This window comes from Rutidosis leptorrhynchoides, chromosome 2 (assembly GCF_046630445.1).
Source record: "Rutidosis leptorrhynchoides isolate AG116_Rl617_1_P2 chromosome 2, CSIRO_AGI_Rlap_v1, whole genome shotgun sequence".
Classification (NCBI taxonomy): domain Eukaryota; kingdom Viridiplantae; phylum Streptophyta; class Magnoliopsida; order Asterales; family Asteraceae; genus Rutidosis; species Rutidosis leptorrhynchoides.
The window spans coordinates 83,202,259-83,219,898 of record NC_092334.1 but is presented as its reverse complement, the minus strand read 5'-3'; positions in this window follow the sequence as shown (position 1 = coordinate 83,219,898).

Here is a 17,640-nt window from a genome sequence, read left to right as displayed (position 1 = left end):
CGTCATGGTTAACAATAAGAATGTTTTCATGACAAATATGAGTGGATAAATAGAATTTTATCATCATTAGGTAATATGGATAAAACAATTTGATTATGCGAAGAGTATAAGTGAAACTATCGCAAGAGAGTGAAATAGGTAAATATGAAATCGTTTTAACCGATGACGTAGTTATGATTGATTTCCGGAATTCATGGGATTTAAAGAAAATCTTGGAAATCTATAGGATTTGATTCTTCGAAGTTTATGGAAAATTAGGATCCTCTTTAATTTAATGCGATTATATGTCTCGATTGCTTTGTCTGGTATCTTCTCTATAAATGAACTTCTTTCGTTCCATTATTTTCACCACTCCAATTCTTTCTTTCTCGATCCATACTTTCAAACGATTGTGAAAATGCTTAATCCAGTTCTGATCCTTGTCCTCATTCTTACTATCACAACCATCATTCTCCTTTTCCAACTTCCACCAGAGGAGTCTGCTTATTTCTATTTTGCCCTTGGGGTTATAGTGCTTTTAATCCTCCCGTGTATTTATGTTGCTATAAACATTGATATACACGGTTTGTAATTTATGTGTCATTATCGGGCTTTATATCTTCTCTTATACTTCGAAGTCCTTGCTTCTGTTTTCTATAATCATTATCATCCCCAGTTAATACTTTCCCCTATTTGCTACGATTTATACTCCAATTTCTATTTCGGAGCTTTATCCCTTCGTTTCTTCTTCTTGCAATTGGCATCTCTTGTATTGGTCCAAAATTCGTAGATATAAGTTTCAGAATGAACATTGTTAATGTTCTAAGAAAGAAACGGTAATAGTACAATTTGACTTGTCAAATTACCAGAATATCCGGGAAAAGACCGAATCATCAAGAAAATATTTTCTTGAAATGTTTAGAGGTTAAATAGAATACAAGAGTCGTGTAACATGGCACATGATGACGGTACTGTGAATCATCACGTTCCATTAGAAACTCAGCATGACTTACTGTAATATAATCACGTTGATCAAGTGTCATTATATTATACTAACTCATGCATCAGTTCCCAACACTACCTCAAAAACATTCATATTTTAAATTCGAAAGTTCGCAGAATATAGAAACTAACAGTTTCTCATATGATGTAACACTGATAGCTCAAAGAGATAAATGATTTCAGATAAGATTAGTTAAGAGAATATATTCAGAAATATCGAGGATATTTATAATGAAAGATACGATAATATCTTTGAATATCTAAGATCAAAGGGTGATGGAGACTATTGTCCACAAGGGTTTAGAGTAAGGAGAAAGATATTCGCTAAAGACTTCAGCAGGCATTGAATTATTTGAATTCTTTGAAGTCAAACTTATTCTTTGTGATTTGTCCACGGCTTCCTTCATAGTTTCGCATAATTTGCTTTTCAGTACTAAATTTTTCTATTGATCATTTCCAACACTCCATTCTTTATCATCAACTTTTGGCCATTAAGACCATCTACAGCATACTGCTTCGTCAGCATTTTCAAAGTTAACGGATCTGGGTCATTGGTTATCAAACCGAGGTGGTTTCAGGAGAATTGTGTTTTTAGATGATTAAACGCTGATGGTAATATGGTGGAATATAAAAGATTCCCTAGTAACAATAAAGCGTACGCATATATATCAAGGTTATAATAAAGTTGTTTCGAATGAAAAGGCAGAGTTGACTTACTGGAGCTGTGATAAAATTTGCTACATTGAAAGGGATTACTAAATTATTTTGGATAAAAATAACACTAAAAGAATTAGCACAGCTACGTGTTATATGTTTACTCAGTTTCCGAGGGTTTTTCAGGTGCATAACTATATGCAAAAATCTTTTCTTTCGTAGATGCAGTGCGGTTGGTTCATTCTCTCGATTGAGGTGTTTTCAAGAATCATGAAAGGTTTGAACGCAGATCGTAATTGTCAAGATACAAATGAGGTTTAAGATTAAATCAAGTGGCAAACTTGAAGAATTGTTTAGTTTCATATGTTATAATCAATATTTTAATTCATTTTAATAGTCCAATATTGATAGTCCACAGTTAGCAGTCCACAGTTAGCAGTACGTATATAGAATTAATCGACATATCGTGACCCATTGTACAACGTATTATCTCAGAATTAATCCGACGTATTGTGTACATGTGTCCCGATATTTAAAGTGCGTAAATTAAATAACAGAAATTTAAATGACGATAAATAAAATTGCGAAAATATAAATTTCGATAAATAAAATGTAACCAGTTAGCTAGGAACAGTTAGCTAGGAACAGTTAGCGTGGATTCTTAACAAAATTCTTTATAATTAATCTGTTTGTTTCTAACAAATTTTATTTTATTCAATGTTTTCTTCATTATGTCACTTGTTGGATTCTGATAGGTCAGAAATTAAAATATGAAATTTGAATGAAAAATGGTTATTCTGTGGTGAACGGATTCATATATCTGTGGATGTAAGTAGGATAGGAAATGACCGTTGAATCAGATTCGAAGAATGTACAGTGTAACTTATTAATGTGAAATCTAAATATTCCTCGGGTATTACCTACCCGTTAAAATATTTTCATCATTAACAGTTTGTACGAAAGAATTTTTAATCACAATCTTTATGAAAATATATACATATATATTTTCTTCAGATGTAATTATAGATTTAATGAGTCAATAAAATATTAAACTCATTTGATTTATCGTTAGAACAAGAGTATTTAATCTCTAAAACATTAGAGATTACATAATCGCTATGTCGAACAAAGATAAATGATGTAGAATGTTATGTAGAACGATGATCGTACTCGAGGTACAGAATGAGATGTTAAATCACGTGGTGCGGATGTGGTTGTTGGTGGTGGTAACGGTACTGTTGATGATGGTGATGCCGGTGATGCTGCTGAAGCTGGTAGGTTCTGCACCATATTTTTCCAAAGCTACAACTCGAGCGCGGAATTCGTTGACTTCTTATATTATTCCGGGATGATTGGCTGTTTGAACAAGGGGATGGATAAGGTTTAGAATTTGAGATATTATATATTCGTTGCGAGATATTCTGGAAATGAGAGTAAAGATGGTGTTTCGAACTGGTTCGTCGGTAAGTGCTTCAGGTTTTTTGCCAAGAGGTGAATTCGGTTGGTGGAAGGAAAGGATCGCCTTCTTCTCGTCTTCATTGATTAAGTCAACTACGAACACATCAGATGAATTGGGGATGGATGACTGGGTGATTCATTCTGGTGACGCTACTTTCGGAGCTTAGGTGAAACTCCATATCGGAATCCAAGGAACTTGAACTAGTGGTGAGTTTCATTTCGTACGATTAGATAAAGGGTTTTTGATATGAAATGATTTTCGGATATCGGATGATATTCTAATTACATAGAATACCTATACATAGTACAGGAGATCCCGTAGATTACGGAGGGAATTAAGGAAACATGTCAGACAAGACTTAATGTGATGGAATATGAATTTGTCTGTACACCGTCTATGAAATAATTGCAATAAGACGCGTCGAGACTGAAAATGACAAGTAGATATTTTTTGACAAATGATGGTAAGCAAACACTTTTAACATGCAGACTAGGTTCAAGTCTAGACTCATTAACATAACCTAACAACTACTAGGTCGAAGTCCAGACTCATTAATGCATCCTAACAACTACCTGTTAGACACACTAATGCAAGACCTGGTTCGCTACGACCACCGCTCTGATACCAACTAAAACGACCGCTCCTAATCCATTCGGACGAAGTCCATATCGATTATAAATGATTCACAATAGTTGATAACATCGCCTCTGGACCCATTGCGAGGTACTGATCTAAATATGCCATGAATGACTCCAAGTAATATCCTTAAAATGAGCTAATGCACAGCGAAAGATTTCATGCAAACCTGAGAATAACATGCTTTAAAACGTCAACATAAAGTTGGTGAGATATAGGTTTAAGTGCTAGCAGCGTTGTAAATATAGACCACAAGATTTCATAATTGATGTGGCGAAACGTAACCTTTATTTATGAACGGATTTGAGTTGTTTTGTTACACGAATTGATTTATTGTATATGTGGTATTTTATTGAATTCAGGTTGATTTCACACATATATAGGCAACTAGTCCTATTCATGTAGTTTAGTTTGTTGGTAAATCCGATTCGTTCCACAGGGAGATGGAGTGTTTAATGGTTTTTAATAGTCTTTGATGTCAAACTTATTTAAAGGGGGTTTTGGATTAGGAATTTATAATATAACAATAAAAGAAAATAAATTAAACTAATTTACTAAATAAAATTACAAGATTACAATAATTAACTTAAAAAGGAACTAAATGAAATTATACTAATTATGATGCATTAATTATATTACTAAATGGTAATTAGTAAAATAGTAACTTTTAATAAAACTATATGTTTAGAATTTTGTTTTGAGCAATTATAATATAAACTTATTTAAATTAACTAAATGACATGTTAAAAAAAATTAATACAAATTAAAAGGAATTAAAATGATTAACTAATTGTAAACTAATTTCTAATTACAAAGTATTATAATTAACACTAATTATTAGGATTTAACATGTATTAAAGTATTTTATAAGAACTAATATAAATTATATAGTAATAACCTAAATATAATAGTAAAAAGGCTAAAACCCTAATTTTAAACTAATTTAAATAATTAAAACCCTAATTTTAACCCTACTGGTACTGTAGCCGGGTTTAAGGCTTACGCGTTTTGCGTATACATACGCAATTCGCGTATGTGTAATACGATGTGACAAAACAGTTTCGTACAGAATTAAGTATTTTTATGTATTCTTTTATATTTTTTTTTTTAATAATTCGTAAATAATAATAATAATACTTTTATAATAAATATAAATGGGATAAATGGGAGTGTTTACTTAAATGTGTCACCCCTAGGTCCATGGATTGTTTTGAGTTTACGCCCTATTTAAAATGTTTTAGTAATAAACTTTATATTTTTCTTTCGAAAAAATATAAGGTTACAACTAACTAAAATAAATCTAATTTTCATCGAATTCTTTTTAGATAGCTACTATTCCTTAAGTATTTAAATTGAGACCTAGTCTAGTTTTGACTTTCGCCAATACCCAAATTATAACGGTTTCCCTTTTTATAATTTCACTATCATATAATTATTGATATTACCCAAACCACCGAAGTTTATTTCTAAATTGGTGTTAATAACTTATCCATAAATTAGTCTAGATCATTTTTAATGTTGAAGCTTAATTTATGTAAATAAAAACAACTTTCGTTATTTAAATTTAATAAATTAAGTGGCAAGAGTTAAATACCTAATTATACAATAATGGTTCTTTTAACTAGGCTCAATATTAAAAATACTAAAGTTACATTTTAACTTTTACAAATGGTAACAATCCATTTCACTAGGGACTCTACATCTAAGCTAACACTATGAAAATTTAGCTATTCATTACGCTAGGGTAAACATAAAAATATGGATATGCAAACATAATAACAACGATAATTTTAACAGAGTAAACTTACTAAAATATCTTCACTTTCATTAACTTCAAACGGTAGAAAATTACAATAATAACACCCGTAATCACGAACAATACACCCTTAATATTTGAAACTATCTTAATTCTTCAACTATAATATGGAACTAAATTATACGGAGTACTTGAAAAATATAAAGTAACTAAAGTAACAATTTTTGTATAGTAATTGATATGTGTCCTGTGTGTTTTCCCTCTCTATACATACTCCATATTTAACATGAATAGAAGGGAGTAGTTGAGCTTAATTGGTTCCTTGCTGTATCACAATTCAACAAAAGAATTGTTTTAAAACTCAAAAGCCAGCCGCCCTTATCTGAATCAATGATTATGTTCTGCCTAATACTACGCGTTTCGTGTATGGCTACACGATTCGCGTAAGAACAAATTACTACGCGTTTCGTGTAAACCTACACGATACGCGTATGTGTTAATGACAGTTTCCTTTATTTTTCTTTTTCGTTTGTTCTTTGTTGATCCCGTATTGACGTGTACTGACTTGGCACTTTCCATTTGAACTCTTTTCTTATAAACGTTTCTTGATATAAATTTGGTTAAAACTATCGTTTTATCATCGTTTCTTCAAACTTCAAGCTCTTGTCCACTTTTGTCATTTTTCTTGAATATTATACGTTGAATGTCTTTTTAAATGATAAAAGCTGATGAAATATGACTGATATTGCGTCGAATAATATGTATGTTTAGAGCAATATCAAAATACCCCACACTTGAACGTTGCTTGTCCTCAAGCAATTACATCTTTTAACAGAATTAGAACATTATATATTTTTCCTTATTGAACATTTAGATCACACAACACACACTACACGAAATGAAACACACGCTATATGGAATAGTTTGAAACACTACACAATTTTTATTGAATCACACGCACACCACACGGAACGAAATTCTGACAACAGAAACAAACATGTAACTCGTGATTAGGGTTTAAAAATTTGGATCCTTAGGGAAAATTGGACCTTGTGAAAACGTTTTATGATTTTATAAAATGTCATGCTAGTTTTTACACTAGACACGTTTTCCGGTTTTAACCTCAAATTCCGGTTGAGGGTAACTGAAAACCGAAGTCTCAGTCGGCGATTAGCAAGCTATTCGCCCCCATTATTGTAGTATCATGGAACTTGAAGCCGAATGTCCAAAAAATAGTTTTACACAATATAATTCATAAAATAGCATAAGTTTTAGAACAAAATTATATCGTGTCCAAATATCATCGGTGAACCATGAGTTTGTACACCTCAATTTGTTATGGCATATGTATGTTGACCGCGGTCAAACATAGATGCAGTTGATCTTTACGGAGATCATCCATCTGGGGATTAGATTCATTAGTCTTAAAAGCTAATTTGCATTGTGCCCCCCCATTGTACGAGACAGATCCATCTCATGGTTAGGATAAGTCTGACCACCAAAAACCCTGTTTGATGCTGAGGTTAGGTGGATTTCCAGCCGATTTTAGGGATGACTTTACAAGATTTTTCGTCAACCTACAGCTGTTCTGGACTACATCTTCTAACATAAGTTAGCAAGTGTGTCAATTTGGAAGACTTTACTTCCTTACGGGATGGACTTGATTCATCCTCTATTACTCGTAATAATGGAGTGTTCAGGTTTATACGTTCCAAAGCAATGATATCTGCAATAACTTCATAGAAACATGTGATATATGGTTCTCAACATAAGGTTTTATAAATTCTTGTTATACTTGGTTTTCTTTTATAGGTTTTAAACAAATAAACTTATGCGTTTTTAATGTATTGAGACGATAATATCGGTTTTTGACACCTATGCTTTAATCGCTCGTAATTACCTTAAAAATTTATTTGATAAATTTGTTTAAAAATTTTATAAACTTTGATAAAAATCACCAAATTATAAGTTCTCGAGAATTTATATATTCCCACCCCACACTTAAGATTATGTAATGCCCTCATTACATAAAATCAGATAATAATGTATAAATTTGAGAGAACAAAAGGTGTAAAGTATTTGGAACTTCCTTTGTTAACCGATTTGGATTTTCAAATTGTTTTACCTATGATTATATCCAACGTTTTGTATCACAATGTAATTCGATGTTTCGTTTCATCTAATTGCATTTTCTTCTGTACCTGTCAAGACCATGTTAAAAACACACAAAACATGGGGTTGTACTTCAATCGTACGAAACAATTTTTACCCCACACTACTTTCTTGCTAATATATAATAAAACATAAGAAACATAAAAAGTATCAATACACACCATACAATTATGTTATTACAAACCATAAAAATAAAAATGTTTTAAAGAATAGAACTAGTTAAATGGATTCCAAAACGGGCCTCCCTGTTCGCCTTCTTCCTGTTGCTGTCGCTGCCGTTGTTCGTTTAGGCATTGTTCCTCGTAGAAACGCCTATATGCATCCTGACTCGCGGCTATGGCGGCGTTATGGTCATATGGTGGAGGTAGAGGGTCATTGGGTATCTGCCATTGGGGGTATGAAGGATAGGCTGAGGGTGCGTAATTCTGCGGGTTAGACGCGTATAAATATGCCTGATGATGCGCCCACTCTAATTGTGCTCCCTGACCCCCCTGATCGTATCGGATGTTAGACAGAATATTATACTGATCTAGTTGGGTATGCCTAATATCCCCCAATTGTCGAGACAAAGCAGTATACTGGTCTTCTGATCTCACTCCCCAGTTTTGATATGAGTTACGTACATCTAAACTCAATGCGTTAAAAGAATTTTGGAGCATATCGAAATCAGAAGTACCTGTATGAGACGAGCTAGCCTGATCTGTCTCTCTGCGTCTCCTCCTAGCTTCCCTCGCGGGTTCATCATCCTCTTCCATAGGTGCGTGAGCAGCAACTTCCTGTTGCCTTAAACTACGTACCCCACCCCTCACACGTATAGCCTTAGCTGTCTTATACACCTCCAATCCTAAAGTACGAACCCGTTGATCTATCGGCTGGATTGGAGGATCTAATTCGTTCGGGTTGAGACCGAACCAAGCTGCCAAACACGTGACATAGTGACCTCCCGACATGTCACTGGATCCTCGAGCACCCTTACCTATATGGGCCAAAAAGTAGGCCACTCCATAGGGTATACTAATAAACGTATCCCTATCTCTAATTGCATCCAAATACCAAAGGTCAACATAATTAATCTTATCTGTATTAAGGAATGCCCTTTGGTTAATTGTGTTCGCTATAAATTTATGAATTATTCGATAGCGAACATCAGTGATCTTAAGGTATGATTCTTGGCATGCTACATATGTATTCTTTTGGGAAAAAGAACGCCAGACGCTCAAAGAATCATAATCTCCTGTATACCTAGCTCCTGTAAAAATATATTCCCAAAAACCTGGAGCATTCATCTCATTACCGTCCTAAATCCCTAAGGCCATAGTCATGTCGCCTAGGGACATTACTCTATCTACCCCACCCAGTCGAAATTGTAGAAATCTAGTATCTTCGATATTTTCCGGGTTTATATTCATCCTAACGGTAGAGTAAAATTCCAAACACAATTCTCTATATACAGGAGAATTCAATCTAAACAATCTCTCAAAGTCATTATAATACCTAATTTCCCCAAATTCATTCGTGAAACTTTGGGTTAAAATTTCCCTTATCGGTGTATCTAAGTTGACTGGGTCTCCTAGGGGATCCCAATCAACAACGTAAACTGGAGAGATGGTTCGATTTACCAGAATGAGTAAATCCTTAACTTTTTGCACCCTTTGATGTAATTCGTTAGGAAATTGCAGGATCGGGTGTAGGTTCAAGAGTTGTTGTTCCATTTCGGGTGTAACCTGATTTTCTGCTTGTTGTTGGTTAAATGCCCTCATTCTAATTGGTCCCTGCATAACATTTTAAATCAAGAAAATCATCCCAATAGGATGTGTTAATGTTAGCAAAGAGTCTAAATTCAACATACAAGCTTGTTTTCAATCAACACAGGAATCAACTTGTTTCAGCAACATTGGAATTTTTAGTTCTATGATTCAAAACAAAGCAGAAACAAACCAAAAATCATAAATCATAAATCAAAAATCAAGTTTCATATACAAAGTCTAATTCATAAGTGAAAACATGTAATTTTTCTAAGTATATCGAATTTAATTCAATCACATTGCGTGTATTTCAGCTTCTAAATAATCCTTAACAACATTACAATTCATACTTGATTCATGAAAATGACAAAAACTATCAATTTTTAGACTAAAATTAAAAATCACAAAATCAAACAATCAAAATTATGTTCAAGAGTTCTAACTACTAACAAAACACTTAAAAACATTTAATTACAACCAAAATAACACACCTCAGTAGCAATTTCACAATTATCCCCAATTTGTATAAACCCTAATTTTTTAATAACCAATTAAACATCAATTTTTCATGCTAATCGGGTTTAATATCATACTAACAACAATAATATAGCAATAATCAAGCAAAAATCAACAAGAACATGTATATACTTCGGATTAAAGCTATAAAGAAATATAATGAAAAATTGGAAGAACACTAGGTAAAATGGGTTTAGGACCCTTACCAATCTAGGCATGTTGAAAGATTGAAGAATTGGAGAAGATTGGAAGTGTTAATTTAAGTTTTGGGTGTGATTTTGGCGATTTTTGGGGTTTCCTCTCGTTTACAGCAGCCTAAATAATGAAAAGAGTGTGTAAAGAACAGACTGCTGCCCGTCTGTTATGTTCAGCTATTTTTTGTAGTGACCCAAACTTTTCTATGTTTATATATATTAATTGAGATTGATATTTACATGATTAAATGTTTCCAACATGTTAAGCAATCAAACTTGTTAAGACTTGATTAATTGAAATAGGTTTCATATAGACAATTGACCACCCAAGTTGACCGGTGATTCACGAACGTTAAAACTTGTAAAAACTACATGATGACATATATATGGTTATATATATAGTTAACATGATATTATGATAAGTAAACATATCATTAAGTATATTAACAATGAACTACATATGTAAAAACAAGACTACTAACTTAATGGTTTTGAAACGAGACATATATGTAACGATTATCGTTGTAACGACATTTAATGTATATATATCATATTAAGAGATATTCGTACATCATAATATCATGATAATATAATAATTTAAAATATCTTTTGATACTATAAACATTGGGTTAACAACATTTAACAAGATCGTTAACCTAAAGGTTTCAAAACAACATTTACATGTAACGACTAACGATGACTTAACGACTCAGTTAAAATGTATATACATGTAGTGTTTTAATATGTATTCATACACTTTTGAAAGACTTCAAGACACTTATCAAAATACTTCTACTTAACAAAAATGCTTACAATTACATCCTCGTTCAGTTTCATCAACAATTCTACTCGTATGCACCCGTATTCGTACTCGTACAATACACAGCTTTTAGATGTATGTACTATTTGAAATGTCCCGTTCTTATTGATTAAAAACGTTCCATATTAATTGATTTCGTTGCGAGGTTTTGACCTCTATATGAGACGTTTTTCAAAGACTGCATTCATTTTAAAACAAACCATAACCTTTATTTCATCAATAAAGGTTTAAAAAGCTTTACGTAGATTATCAAATAATGATAATCTAAAATATCCTGTTTACACACGACCATTACATAATGGTTTACAATACAAATATGTTACAACAAAATAAGTTTCTTGAATGCAGTTTTTACACAATATCATACAAGCATGGACTCCAAATCTCGTCCTTATTTAAGTATGCGACAGCGGAAGCTCTTAATAATCACCTGAGAATAAACATGCTTAAAACGTCAACAAAAATGTTGGTGAGTTATAGGTTTAACCTATATATATCAAATCATAATAATAGACCACAAGATTTCATATTTCAATACACATCCCATACATAGAGATAAAAATCATTCATATGGTGAACACCTGGTAACCGACAATAACAAGATGCATATATAAGAATATCCCCATCATTCCGGGACACCCTTCGGATATGATATAAATTTCGAAGTACTAAAGCATCCGGTACTTTGGATGGGGTTTGTTAGGCCCAATAGATCTATCTTTAGGATTCGCGTCAATTAGGGTGTCTGTTCCCTAATTCTTAGATTACCAGACTTAATAAAAAGGGGCATATTCGATTTCGATAATTCAACCATAGAATGTAGTTTCACGTACTTGTGTCTATTTTGTAAATCATTTATAAAACCTGCATGTATTCTCATCCCAAAAATATTAGATTTTAAAAGTGGGACTATAACTCACTTTCACAGATTTTTACTTCGTCGGGAAGTAAGACTTGGCCACTGGTTGATTCACGAACCTATAACAATATATACATATATATCAAAGTATGTTCAAAATATATTTACAACACTTTTAATATATTTTGATGTTTTAAGTTTATTAAGTCAGCTGTCCTCGTTAGTAACCTACAACTAGTTGTCCACAGTTAGATGTACAGAAATAAATCGATAAATATTATCTTGAATCAATCCACGACCCAGTGTATACGTATCTCAGTATTGATCACAACTCAAACTATATATATTTTGGAATCAACCTCAACCCTGTATAGCTAACTCCAACATTCACATATAGAGTGTCTATGGTTGTTCCGAAATATATATAGATGTGTCGACATGATAGGTCGAAACATTGTATACGTGTCTATGGTATCTCAAGATTACATAATATATAATACAAGTTGATTAAGTTATGGTTGGAATAGATTTGTTACCAATTTTCACGTAGCTAAAATGAGAAAAATTATCCAATCTTGTTTTACCCATAACTTCTTCATTTTAAATCCGTTTTGAGTGAATCAAATTGCTATGGTTTCATATTGAACTCTATTTTATGAATCTAAACAAAAAAAATATAGGTTTCTAGTCGGAAAAATAAGTTACAAGTCGTTTTTGTAAAGGTAGTCATTTCAGTCGAAAGAACGACGTCTAGATGACCATTTTAGAAAACATACTTCCACTTTGAGTTTAACCATAATTTTTGGATATAGTTTCATGTTCATAATAAAAATCATTTTCTCAGAATAACAACTTTTAAATCAAAGTTTATCATAGTTTTTAATTAACTAACCCAAAACAGCCCGCGGTGTTACTACGACGGCGTAAATCCGGTTTTACGGTGTTTTTCGTGTTTCCAGGTTTTAAATCATTAAGTTAGCATATCATATAGATATAGAACATGTGTTTAGTTGATTTTAAAAGTCAAGTTAGAAGGATTAACTTTTGTTTGCGAACAAGTTTAGAATTAACTAAACTATGTTCTAGTGATTACAAGTTTAAACCTTCGAATAAGATAGCTTTATATGTATGAATCGAATGATGTTATGAACATCATTACTACCTTAAGTTCCTTGGATGAACCTACTGGAAAAGAGAAAAATGGATCTAGCTTCAATGGATCCTTGGATGGCTCAAAGTTCTTGAAGCAAAATCATGACACGAAAACAAGTTCAAGTAAGATCATCACTTGAAATAAGATTGTTATAGTTATAGAAATTGAACCAAAGTTTGAATATGATTATTACCTTGTATTAGAATGATAACCTACTGTAAGAAACAAAGATTTCTTGAGGTTGGATGATCACCTTACAAGATTGGAAGTGAGCTAGCAAACTTGAAAGTATTCTTGATTTTATGAAACTAGAACTTTTGGAATTTATGAAGAATACTTAGAACTTGAAGATAGAACTTGAGAGAGTTCAATTAGATGAAGAAAATTGAAGAATGAAAGTGTTTGTAGGTGTTTTTGGTCGTTGGTGTATGGATTAGATATAAAGGATATGTAATTTTGTTTTTATGTAAATAAGTCATGAATGATTACTCATATTTTTGTAATCTTATGAGATATTTCATGCTAGTTGCCAAATGATGGTTCCCACATGTGTTAGGTGACTCACATGGGCTGCTAAGAGCTGATCATTGGAGTGTATATACCAATAGTACATACATCTAAAAGCTGTGTATTGTACGAGTACGAATACGGGTGCATACGAGTAGAATTGTTGATGAAACTGAACGAGAATGTAATTGTAAGCATTTTTGTTAAGTAGAAGTATTTTGATAAGTGTATTGAAGTCTTTCAAAAGTGTATAAATACATATTAAAACACTACATGTATATACATTTTAACTGAGTCGTTAAGTCATCGTTAGTCGTTACATGTAAGTGTTGTTTTGAAACCTTTAGGTTAACGATCTTGTTAAATGTTGTTAACCCAATGTTTATAATAACAAAAGAGATTTTAAATTATTATATTATCATGATATTATGATGTACGAATATCTCTTAATATGATATATATACATTAAATGTCGTTACAACGATAAACGTTACATATATGTCTCGTTTCAAAATCATTAAGTTAGTAGTCTTGTTTTTACATATGTAGTTCATTGTTAATATAATTAATGATATGTTTACTTATCATAATATCATGTTAACTATATATATAACCATATATATGTCATCATATAGTTTTTTTACAAGTTTTAACGTTCGTGAATCACCGGTCAACTTGGGTGGTCAATTGTCTATATGAAACCTATTTCAATTAATCAAGTCTTAACAAGTTTGATTGCTTAACATGTTGGAAACATTTAATCATGTAAACATCAATCTCAATTAATATATATAAACATGGAAAAGTTCGGGTCACTACAGTACCTACCCGTTAAATAAATTTCGTCCCGAAATTTTAAGCTGTTGAAGGTGTTGACGAATCTTCTGGAAATAGATGCGGGTATTTCTTCTTCATCTGATCTTCACGCTCCCAGGTGAACTCGGGTCCTCTACGAGCATTCCATCGAACCTTAACAATTGGTATCTTGTTTTGCTTAAGTCTTTTAACCTCACGATCCATTATTTCGACGGGTTCTTCGATGAATTGGAGTTTTTCGTTGATTTGGATTTCATCTAACGGAATAGTGAGATCTTCTTTAGCAAAACATTTCTTCAAATTCGAGACGTGGAAAGTGTTATGTACAGCCGCGAGTTGTTGAGGTAACTCAAGTCGGTAAGCTACTGGTCCGACACGATCAATAATCTTGAATGGTCCAATATACCTTGGATTTAATTTCCCTCGTTTACCAAATCGAACAACGCCTTTCCAAGGTGAAACTTTAAGCATGACCATCTCTCCAATTTCAAATTCTATATCTTTTCTTTTAATGTCAGCGTAGCTCTTTTGTCGACTTTGGGCGGTTTTCAACCGTTGTTGAATTTGGATGATCTTCTCGGTAGTTTCTTGTATAATCTCCGGACCCGTAATCTGTCTATCCCCCACCTCACTCCAACAAATCGGAGACCTGCACTTTCTACCATAAAGTGCTTCAAACGGCGCCATCTCAATGCTTGAATGGTAGCTGTTGTTGTAGGAAAATTCTGCTAACGGTAGATGTCGATCCCAACTGTTTCCGAAATCAATAACACATGCTCGTAGCATGTCTTCAAGCGTTTGTATCGTCCTTTCGCTCTGCCCATCAGTTTGTGGATGATAGGCAGTACTCATGTCTAGACGAGTTCCTAATGCTTGCTGTAATGTCTGCCAGAATCTTGAAATAAATCTGCCATCCCTATCAGAGATAATAGAGATTGGTATTCCATGTCTGGAGACGACTTCCTTCAAATACAGTCGTGCTAACTTCTCCATCTTGTCATCTTCTCTTATTGGTAGGAAGTGTGCTGATTTGGTGAGACGATCAACTATTACCCAAATAGTATCAAAACCACTTGCAGTCCTTGGCAATTTAGTGATGAAATCCATGGTAATGTTTTCCCATTTCCATTCCGGGATTTCGGGTTGTTGAAGTAGACCTGATGGTTTCTGATGCTCAGCTTTGACCTTAGAACACGTCAAACATTCTCCTACGTATTTAGCAACATCGGCTTTCATACCCGGCCACCAAAAATGTTTCTTGAGATCCTTGTACATCTTCCCCGTTCCAGGATGTATTGAGTATCTGGTTTTATGAGCTTCTCTAAGTACCATTTCTCTCATATCTCCAAATTTTGGTACCCAAATCCTTTCAGCCCTATACCGGGTTCCGTCTTCCCGAATATTAAGATGTTTCTCCGATCCTTTGGGTATTTCATCCTTTAAATTTCCCTCTTTTAAAACTCCTTGTTGCGCCTCCTTTATTTGAGTAGTAATGTTATTATGAATCATTATATTCATAGATTTTACTCGAATGGGTTCTCTATCCTTCCTGCTCAAGGCATCGGCTACCACATTTGCCTTCCCCGGGTGGTAACGAATCTCAAAATCGTAATCATTCAATAATTCAATCCACCTACGCTGCCTCATATTCAGTTGTTTCTGATTAAATATGTGTTGAAGACTTTTGTGGTCGGTATATATAATACTTTTGACCCCATATAAGTAGTGCCTCCAAGTCTTTAATGCAAAAACAACCGCGCCTAATTCCAAATCATGCGTCGTATAATTTTGTTCGTGAATCTTCAATTGTCTAGACGCATAAGCAATCACCTTCGTTCGTTGCATTAATACACAACCGAGACCTTGCTTTGATGCGTCACAATAAATCACAAAATCATCATTCCCTTCAGGCAATGACAATATAGGTGCCGTAGTTAGCTTTTTCTTCAATAACTGAAACGCTTTCTCTTGTTCATCATTCCATTCAAATTTCTTCCCTTTATGCGTTAATGCAGTCAAGGGTTTTGCTATTCTGGAAAAGTCTTGGATGAACCTTCTGTAGTAACCAGCTAGTCCTAAAAACTGGCGTATGTGTTTCGGAGTTTTCGGGGTTTCCCACTTTTCAACAGTTTCTATCTTTGCCGGATCCACCTTAATACCTTCTTTGTTCACTATGTGACCGAGGAATTGAACTTCTTCCAACCAAAATGCACACTTTGAAAACTTAGCGTACAATTCTTCCTTCCTCAATACTTCTAACACCTTTCTCAAATGTTCACCGTGTTCTTGGTCATTCTTTGAGTAAATAAGTATGTCATCAATGAAAACAATGACAAACTTGTCAAGGTATGGTCCACACACTCGGTTCATAAGGTCCATGAACACAGCTGGTGCATTAGTTAAACCAAACGGCATGACCATAAACTCGTAATGACCGTAACGTGTTCTGAAAGCAGTCTTTGGAATATCATCTTCTTTCACCCGCATTTGATGATACCCGGAACGTAAGTCAATCTTTGAATAAACAGACGAGCCTTGTAGTTGATCAAATAAGTCGTCGATTCTCGGTAGTGGGTAGCGGTTCTTGATGGTAAGTTTGTTCAACTCTCGGTAGTCGATACACAACCTGAATGTACCATCTTTCTTCTTGACAAACAAAACAGGAGCTCCCCACGGTGATGTGCTTGGTCGAATGAAACCACGCTCTAAAAGTTCTTGTAATTGGCTTTGCAGTTCTTTCATCTCGCTGGGTGCGAGTCTGTAAGGAGCACGAGCTATTGGTGCAGCTCCTGGTACAAGATCTATTTGAAATTCAACGGATCGATGTGGGGGTAATCCCGGTAATTCTTTCGGAAATACATCGGGAAATTCTTTTGCAATGGGAACATCATTGATGCTCTTTTCTTCAGTTTGTACTTTCTCGACGTGTGCTAGAACAGCATAGCAACCTTTTCTTATTAGTTTTTGTGCCTTCAAATTACTAATAAGATGTAGCTTCGTGTTGCCCTTTTCTCCGTACACCATTAAGGGTTTTCCTTTTTCTCGTATAATGCGAATTGCATTTTTGTAACAAACGATCTCCGCTTTCACTTCTTTCAACCAGTCCATACCGATTATCACATCAAAACTCCCTAACTCTACTGGTATCAAATCAATCTTAAATGTTTCGCTAACCAGTTTAATTTCTCGATTCCGACATATATTATCTGCTGAAATTAATTTACCATTTGCTAATTCGAGTAAAAATTTACTATCCAAAGGCGTCAATGGACAACTTAATTTAGCACAAAAATCTCTACTCATATAGCTTCTATCCGCACCCGAATCAAATAAAACGTAAGCAGATTTATTGTCAATAAGAAACGTACCCGT